The sequence below is a fragment of the Neltuma alba genome, unplaced genomic scaffold, assembly GCF_004799145.2.
Source record: "Neltuma alba isolate B1F8T4 unplaced genomic scaffold, ASM479914v2 tig00005405_pilon, whole genome shotgun sequence".
In the NCBI taxonomy this organism is placed as follows: domain Eukaryota; kingdom Viridiplantae; phylum Streptophyta; class Magnoliopsida; order Fabales; family Fabaceae; genus Neltuma; species Neltuma alba.
Genome location: NW_021634099.1, coordinates 1 through 9,803, shown reverse-complemented (window position 1 = coordinate 9,803; position 9,803 = coordinate 1). Strand labels below are relative to the sequence as shown.

At 32.6% G+C, this 9,803-nt stretch overlaps 1 pseudogene; it reads right to left on the bottom strand.

The window, feature by feature from the left end:
• Window positions 1-1,841: 1,841 nt before the first annotated feature.
• On the bottom strand, window positions 1,842-9,527 carry LOC114747697 (protein ZINC INDUCED FACILITATOR-LIKE 1-like; annotated as a pseudogene).
• Window positions 9,528-9,803: the final 276 nt, after the last annotated feature.

Here is a 9,803-nt window from a genome sequence, read left to right as displayed (position 1 = left end):
ATAATTTTTCTAATAATGATAGTTCTAATTAATAAAAAAATTTTAAAAAAAACAAAATCAATTTATTACAAATAATTAATTTAATTTAATTTTTAATCTATTTAAATTAATTAAATAATTCTTATATTTAATATCAGAATTAGTGTATATCATCTTCACGTCTGCGGGCGAGCGAAGTCGTAAATGCATCAAAGGCCAAGGTCAAGTGATGACTGACAGCTAAAATAAAAGGAAAACACATGACCTTATTCTCTTTCCTCCGGTGCCGCAAGGTAAAGTCTTAAATGGACTCTTGATATGAAAACAATAGGATGAAGTAGTGTTAGGCATCTGTCAAAAATTGCTCCAAATTTAAAAAATAAAGGGTAAAATTGCATACTTTAAAAGATTAGGGTGTTAAATGCACCTGTAAAATAAATTCAGGGTGTTAAGAGATACTTCACCCAAAAAAATATACTGATAAACTAAATTTTTAAAACATATTTTTAAATTCTTAATTATCAAAAAAAAAAAATTTCAATTCTAGAGACTAAACTAAAACTTCATATTAATTAAAAGGAGAAAACTTGTACTTTACTCAGCAAAAATATCAAAAATTTACGTTTAAAGATTTTTTTTAAATTTTCATTCTCTATTCAATGACACCATATTTTAAACTTGAACTATTTTTTATATTTTAAGAAGGATTTTTTAAAATAAATATTTATTATTCTTAGAAATTGGTTTTGAAATTTACATTTGGAGACAAATTAGAAATCAAAAGAGGACATATAAATAAGGATTGAGAAAGTAACTTGAAATTATAAACGGAATCGAATCCGCGGTCTTTCACTCATAAGAAGGTTTTTATTGTCACTTCTCACTTATCAGGATTTTTTTTTCCCCCAAACAAACATCTACTATTGCCAAATCAAACGAAACGTACATTCTATACAAGAAAAAGACGACAAGCAAATAAAGAAGAGTAACAAACCATGGTAAGAAGTTGTTGTATCCTTGATATAAAATCCATTTAATTAATGTGATTAGATTAAGAAAGTTAGGTAAGTTAGTTAATTATAAAAAAAGTGACATATTTTTCCTAAAATATCATAATCATCTTTTTTAATACCACATCTCCCTCTTCTATTTGATTATGTTTGAACGAGCATCCATATGGGTAATTTAGAAAAAATTGATAAATATGAGAAATGGGTCTTATATTTAAAACCAAAACTAAGTCAATAATTAGATTCTATATTAAGAACGGAAGGAGTATCAACTTAGCCAAAGTTCTTACCTGGAAAAAACACTTAACCAAAGTTATAGCTTCGGGGCCACTCATATGATCAGGTTGTGCTCCTACAGAGACATTAGATGAGATTTATATTTTTGAAGTCTAAATAAATTAAATAAAATAATTATATTATATAATTGTGCAATGTTTTTTAAAAAAATATTTTAATTATTAACTTTCATATATATATATATATATTGCGTAGGAATAATAGGTAGTTCGGTATATTTTTAAAGCTAATTATTCGCCTTTCAAATTTTCACTTTATTGAAAGTTAATTCTTCTAATTTATCAAAATTTTATAGTACTTCATTTCATCTTAAATTTAAATGACATGTAGCTAAATAAGGAAAATAACCAAAAATATACCTACAAATAAGTAATTTTGACATGTCAAACTACTACAAAATAATCAGCATAATCTATTTGTTTTAAATTTAGTAAGTAATTTTGTCATTTTTTCAACTAGATAATTTAATCTATCAAAACATTACCATACGCACGGAATGGGACTTAAATACTTCATTTATGGTAAATAACTTGGTCTTTGAGGAGATTGCTAGCCTGAGACTCAAATTCCATTCAATATAATATTAAGACGATAAATACTACAATGACCACCTTGTTTCCATAATAAATATTAAATAACCATTACCTTGCCCACGGGAAAAAAATTACAATTAAATAGACAACAATACAATGAACTTATCACAAACATTTCTGAGTTAAATGATTCCATTCTAACACAAGAATCCACATGAAGAATCTAATTTTCTTGCTCTTTCCACTTTTCTGTCCCTCTTTTTAGTTAGTTTTCTTGTTCCCGGCTTCTGAGAGAGAAGTCTGTGAAGGGTAAGAAGGAAAGCCTGCAGGCTGGACAAAGTTATGTTCGTCTACTCACTGATCTTGCTGGCTGCTATCAGCCGAAGCATCATTATCGTCGTCATCGTCGCCTCCTTCACGAAAGCATCTCAAAAATTAATGGATGTTGCTTTCATTATTCATCACTTGAGGTTTCAGCAGCAACATTATGTCATCACTGATATCATTGTAACTGTTCTAATGGGGCTGTCTTTTTCTCGGCCAGAAATGGTTTGAACATCATCAACACTCCAAGTGCTTCTACTAGGTTCAGGACGAAGAACACCAAGTGAGATCCTGCAGTTACATTTCCCATAGTTAGTGAGGTCATTGAAGTAAAACATTAAAAAGTCTATACCAAGTCACATTTTTCACAGGTCATAAGCAGTGCAATTTACACGTCAAACTCTGCCTTAAAACGAAAATCCATCTAGGTATTAGAAACACATGGGATGGATGTTCTGATTTTCGTTTGGTGTTTGGCGCCCCTTCAAAAGATTACTTTTGCATTTTACGAGATAAAACTCTTCTCGCATTTATCTTGGATGGCACAAATCTCTTAAAATAAACTTGAATCCATCATAGCCTTATCAGTTACTTAGTTGCCACCCTTCATATGAAACAGAACTTGACATAAACAGGTTCATACCTGGGAGGAAAGAAGCATTTAACCTCTTCTGGGACCAAGTTAATCTGCATTGGTCAAGTTCAAAATCAGTGGACTGCAGTTTAACAATATTTCTGGTAAACAAGCATATTAAACCAAGGCATGTTTACAACTTGTAAACATGTACATCACCTTGTGAAATTCTTCCTTAAAAAATTTAAAAAGTTAGGAGTTAGATAAATTATTGTAGCAACAAAGGATCACATGGCAGAAATTGAACTCAGAGAGTCAATGAAGTTCAATCCAATCATTTAAGCTAAGTTTGTAGGCAATATTTTTCATTAAAAAATGATAGGTCATGCAAAAGAAAATTTAAAAAAAAAAAAAATCACAGGCACACTTACATTGCACCACCTCCAGCAGGGCCAACTGCTTTAAATATTGACATAGCAGTCATAGCAATTCCATTAGCTGCTCCCCTTTGGTGTTGTTCCTGTTTTTCCAAAACAACATGCCGTATTAGCCCAAAAAATATTGATAATCTCACAACTAAAAAAGAACAAACTAATACTCTCTCCAGTCCTTTTTACAGGTTTCAAATAACCGTATTACATAGATTAAGAAGTTAGTTAAAATTGATAGGCAGTAAATGAGTAACAAATGTACTATTTGTTTTTCCAAATATAACAGGTGGGTGAGGGAGAGAATGAGTGGGAAACCGTTATAATTAATTAATGCAGAGACATAAAATTAATTAGGGGCAAAAACAAAAAAAACGGAAAAAGTGCATTAAAATTTTAGACATCTCTAAAATGTACGTTAAGGACCAAACATATTCAAAACATTGTACTAACATATAAAAAAGAACGGATGGAGTAATAAATAATGAACTGAACTGGGGGGAAAAAATTACCACTGCTCTGTTTTGCAGAAGAAATAATCCAGTAATAATGGTTGCCTGGGACCAGCCAAAAACCAAAAACATTACAATCAGGCAAGCTCATAATACATGAAGGAGATGATGGAGTTTACTGTTTACTGTTTCCAGCATTTAAATGTGGAAACTTAAAAGTGTGTTTGTTTAATGCAAGAAAACAGAAAAGAAAGCTTGTTGGCCTGTTGAGAAAAAAAGGTACATTTGAGCTACTATTCTGCAATAATTTTGTTATGGGGACAATTGCTACTATTCATATCTAACAGAATAAAGTTTTCCAGCTGTTCTACTTCACCTTAACCCCCCACTGTTACTAGGCAAAATTATACCTTTAGCCCTTTAACTTCACACAAAACTTTGTTTTGGTTCCTTAATTTTATAAAACATCTTTTCAGTCCTTTACCCCTCATGGTCATTAATAAAAAATTCTGATGTTGAAATTTTAATGTTGACAAAACATTCTCAAATGCTTAGGTATTAAGTTTAATTTTCAAAATAATAATAAATTGTTATGAAAAATCATCATTTGAGACCAACCGATGTTAGGAGTTAAAAGACTAAAAAAATACTTTTTAAAGTTGCGGGATCAAACTGAAATCTTATAAAAAGTTAAAAGATCAAAAAATATACTTTTGCCTTGTTACTATCGCAAATGGTAAGGTTGAAAAACAGATGCACTCACAGAGAGACAATATTTGAGGACAGAAGCACTAGTGATCAATAGATGCAGTGTGAAGCCTGATAACAATGCTATGAAAGGGTAACTTTGCAAGAGGGGTATGGAGATAGCCTGCAAATGGTAACCAAAAAAACAGAATGGTTAAAATAACAAACACTGAAAATGCCAGATCATAGAACTGTTGCTTGAGAGCAAAAGCTGACCCCCGAAATGTGAGCAAGTCTAACAGTTCCACAAGCTTTCTCCACCGTAGGATAAAGGGAAAGTTGGTACATCAAAAGGGCAAAACCTAACCAATTGAGCAAAGTCAGTATTAATCAGCATAATCGCTGAGCACAGAGAGGTAGACTGATGCATAGAAAATGACATAATGCTGTATCTCTGCCATGCACATCTGTTCTGTCTTAAAACTAACTGAAAATTTCATTTACTTAGTGCTTGGCTATTTTACTTGCATGAACAACAAGGAAGACTAAATAAATCTAAATTCATATAAGAAGTCCAATACAAAATCGTTTTATTAAACAACTTCATTCAACAGATATCAAATGATTATGGAAATAATAGTAAATTCTTTGAGACTCAAAAAAACTTGGCACGTGAAAGAGACTTTATTAAAATGGGGGGATGATACGTGGGGATAAGCATGCCAACATACAACAGTATAAGGTTACAGAAGCAGTAACTAGGCGACCGAACAGAGTAAGACTCCATATAAATAAATGCATAACCCGGAATAAAAAAGGACAGAACTTAGGTGCAGTCTTTCTATGTTTGCTATCAAGTTCTCCAACAAAAGCTTACTGTCTTCATAGTGCAGAATTAAGTAATTGAAAAACTTACTCCGCAAATTATGTTTTCGAAGGAGAAATTGAAAACAAACACTGAGAAGACTTCATCTAAGTTTCCCCAACACAAAACCAAGTAACAGAAATCATCTAGGTGCCTATCAAGAGTTTTGCCCAAATTACTTAACAAGACCGGTTGATAGAATAAGCTTGAGTGGAAGTTAGTATATGACCTAATGTAATGCAGTCAAATTTATATAATAACTAGGGATGAAAGTTTAGAAAGGAACCACATAATTTACAACATTAATCTATATGTACAAATTCATAGCCGTCAAGAATGTACCTGATATTGAAAGAACGTTACCAACATCATTAGTTGTAAAGTTCAAACCCCCCAACCTTAGAGGACTGACAGCCCATAGCGAGAAAACCTGCAGAAAGTAAAATAGTGGTAACTCAGCATACAGGGAGAAAGAAATAATAGAAACCCCATGTTCCTTGAAAGATATTCAATTCAATATTCCAAGAATGTTTGGCATCACTTTAGTACCTAAGAATATGATTTATTTCAACCCTATAAGATATTTGATCCTTGAAATATTGGATAGTATTGTTTAGGTATGATACTGCCTTTGGAAGAATGAAATAAGAGCAATATGATAAAACTAAAGTAACACAAAAAATCATCAGTGAATTAACTTCATATTTAAACACAGCATTGTTCAAGTATCAAAATAGGGTATAGGTACAAATAACAAGATAGAAAATAAAGAAGAGTCCAAAACGGCACATGTTGATAGGAAATGCATAAAAACAAGTAGCGTTGTCATAAGCAGGGAACATACCTCTTGATAAGCCATATCATGTAGTGCGAAAACACAATAAACAATAATGGATGACATCAAGGGCCAATTCAATAGGAGGTTTTCATCTTTCTGAACTCTCTTTACCGTGTCTTCATTTTCTAAAGCTTCTACATCCTGATGGGACTCATTGCTATCGTTGTGTTTGTGCAATGTTTCCTGCAGCATCACAGATTTTAAAATAGTATTATGATATCTGAAAAATTGTGTTCTTATTGTCAAAAAGAAACAGTTCAAAATATAGTATATGTAATCCTCTGCCTAATATAGTAAATCATGTGAAGACCTGTAAAATAATAAGCAATAGAAAAAGCTAAAAATGATAGAGATAGATGCTTTGACAACTACGAGGCTCTGTACACAAAAGATATCTCAGCAGATTCACTAATTCACTTAACAAGAAACAGTACCACAACCAGATAGGATCATAGATATATAAATGATGGACACTAGTAGTAGCTCTATAATCAAATAATAGAGGACATATTTATACAAGGCAGATCAAGAACCTTTGAAGCCTAGTATCAGAATAGTGGGTTTGTGATAGTCAAAAATCAAATTATCAATGTGCAGAATTGATTGGAATTTGATAGTATAAATTAGTATAAATATAGTTTACACTTATTGATAGGTAGGTACGCAGGTTGCTTTGCTATACATACCGGAAGCCAGATGCAGGAAACTAATACGACAACCGCAAAGATTGATATTATCAAGCTGGGCAAGGAGTATGGAAACCTGCAGGTCGTGTATTTTCACAAGGGAACTTTATAAGCATCTCAACAAAAAAATAAAGAAAATACAAACAATGGAAGCCAAATTGGAACACTTTATATTACCATTATCCAGAAGTAGGAAAAGTGCACTTACTTGTCAAAAAATGAACCTTTCGAGAATATATGTGGATATTTCTCTACTGGCTGCAATACATAATTTCCCAAATTAGTAGAGGAACAAGCGATAAGTATGCTCCTCCCGCAAAAACACATAGGCACAAAAAAACTTCCATATTTGAAATACGTGGAACACCTAAGGAGTATTTGTTTAATTGTGCCAGGAAAATCTGACATACCATCCCTTTCTTTATTGGAAAATACAGAGATTCAGGCGATCAGCTGTCTAAATATGCCTATTTACATGGAACGGCAACAAATAGCTTTCAAAATGTAAAATTTAAAGAAGAGTCAGGTTTCTCCTCAAAATCGTTTTCTCCTTCCATTCTAGATAGGACAAAAAGAGTCGAGTATTATTTTTTTTTCAAGTAAGGTACATACACCATTTTCATCCTCAAAAGATTTGTCTATTCCTTTTATTTTTATTACTTTTTGTAAGTCAAACGACCCTTAAAGATAAAGATAAACACCAGGTCTATCAGGAGTTCCACTTAGATGGCTTTCTCACGAGGATGAAACAATTATCTTATGATGTGCAAATGCCAAAGCCTATTTTAAACATATAGTTTACTGCCCAGTGCAAAGAAAAAAGTACCTGAGCCAAATAGCCTCCAGTGCTGGGCCAATGACTAAACCAATTCCCCAGGCTGCACTGATCTGAAAACAAATCACACCAACAAATTACCATGAAGAAGATGTGCTACTAAACACTTAGCGTAGATCAAAGTAAATTAGACTTACAGTTGAGAGTCCTATAGCTTGGTATTCATCTCGAAAAATTTCAACAGCATAAGCCTAGTGAAATGTGAATATGTCAGGGGAGGTCACAATCAAATAGAAATAAGTCTTGTAAAGAACAAACAAAAAGATTAACTTCTCATCAAGTACACCAATTCAAACTTCTGATTGTGCCCTGGTCCTGGTAGATGAAATATTTATAGAGTAAATTGATACTTAAGACAACTAAAAATGTCGTCTCATTTCGATCTCCTCAACTTCAGATGGAACTTTCATTTAAGTCTTCCAAAGAGTTATTTCATCTTCAATATCTGCCTCGCCTTAAGCCCATTAATAAATAACTATTAAACATGGGTAACATGGACCAATACAAAGTTAATATCGCCCCTTGATCATTCAATTTGCCATGGCAAAAACAGGATGGCGCCTGTCATAGCATATCTTATGATGAACAGTAGGCACCTTGCGATCACATCAGCTTTACATCAAGCCATTTCACACCTCTTTATGAATTTTCTATGAAGAGGCTTTACATAAAACCAGTATTAAAGACAAATATTGATCCATTAAAACTTTGGAGGACCAAATTGAGCCAGAGTGTACTTTTGAAAGACCACAATATCAGTTCACTCACTTTTGAATAAGTACCAGTGCATCTATAAATGGTACCTTCATAGGTCCAAGCAATCCATTTAAGCCACCAAGAAAAAATCTTGTGGTGACAGCCATCCAAAAACTGGTGCTAAAGCCAAATAGAGTGTTGAACACATGCTGAATTCAAATAAGAAGTGATATCAATATTAAAAACATTATCTTAAAGCTTAAAGAGACCATCCAAATCAGTGAAAGAATTGCTTACACTGCAATAATTCCCAAAATTGCAACAGGTTTTCGACCATATCGATCAGCCACTATTCCCCATGGCACAGATGTCAATCCTCTGCCAAACATGAATGCAGATCCTACAACGTAATTTCATCAGGTCAGTAACTTAACTTAAAGTCAGTAAATTGTTATCATACTCATCAGTGGAATGGATGGAATAAGAGGACCTTACCCACATAACCAGCATAGTAACTTATATCTGCTTCTGTTTTTGCAATACCAAAATCTCGAATCTGCAAGTAAAAACTTGTGTCATTTACAAGCTTGAATTATAGAGGATGCTCTTAGATGCTAAGAAAGTTAGAAGCAGTAATAAAGTTGAAGATTTATCAAAGGTTTAATTTCTTGAGTTATTTCATAATGAATGAGAAAGCAGAAGGTGAGACAATCATCTTTCATGTCAGTGATTAGTTAGACTATCAACTATTTGTAAGCCTGAATTGAGGTTTACTGCAGTCTTTCTCATTTGAAAAGAAAGTTACTTTCTAATTGAGTAAAAACCTTTTCATCTTGTCGCAGAGGAAATAAAGGGAAAAGAAGAAAGAGTCGGATATGTGAATTTAAAGTTCATTATTTTTGGGAAATAAATTACTTCAATGTTGGAACAAGAATTAAGAGCACAAGTTTCTTCAACTGTAGACCTACAAAACAGAACCAATTTTTTAAAAATATATATTTCAAAGAAAAGCGGATAATTAAGAGATCAAATTAATTAGAAAAATAAAAGAATATCAACCTGAAGAAAATTAATTTAACCAACTCCATATGAGTTTCAGTTCTAATCTTGAATTAAGTGGCAGTCGTTTTCAGGGCCAGATGCGGACATTAAAACTTATTTCCGACAAAATTATTCTTTTGAGATTAATAACTTGGAATATCCAAATAAAATATTCCCTTAGAAGAAGGTAAGTAACAGCATAGGCAAGTGGAAAACCAAACTCACCATAAAATAAAGGAACGGAAAGAGAGATGATATAGGCAGCGCTGCACAAAGCACGAGAAAGTAAAATCAGCTACTTTCCAAAAACAAAAAAACAAACAAGTAACATAAAGATTTGGTGACAACCACTCATTTAAATACATTAAATTGCATCCACAACATGAAGTTTATGTTTGTCTTTTGAGACCACGACTGAATCATTCACCGAGTATGGCTCTTCTACCCAGAAAAGAAAAAAAAAAGAACAGTAATTTAGATTAATTTTGGGCTTTCCAACTATAATCAGAACAGAGAATATTCATATTCCGCCCAGAGCCAGAAAGGACATGTTGAACT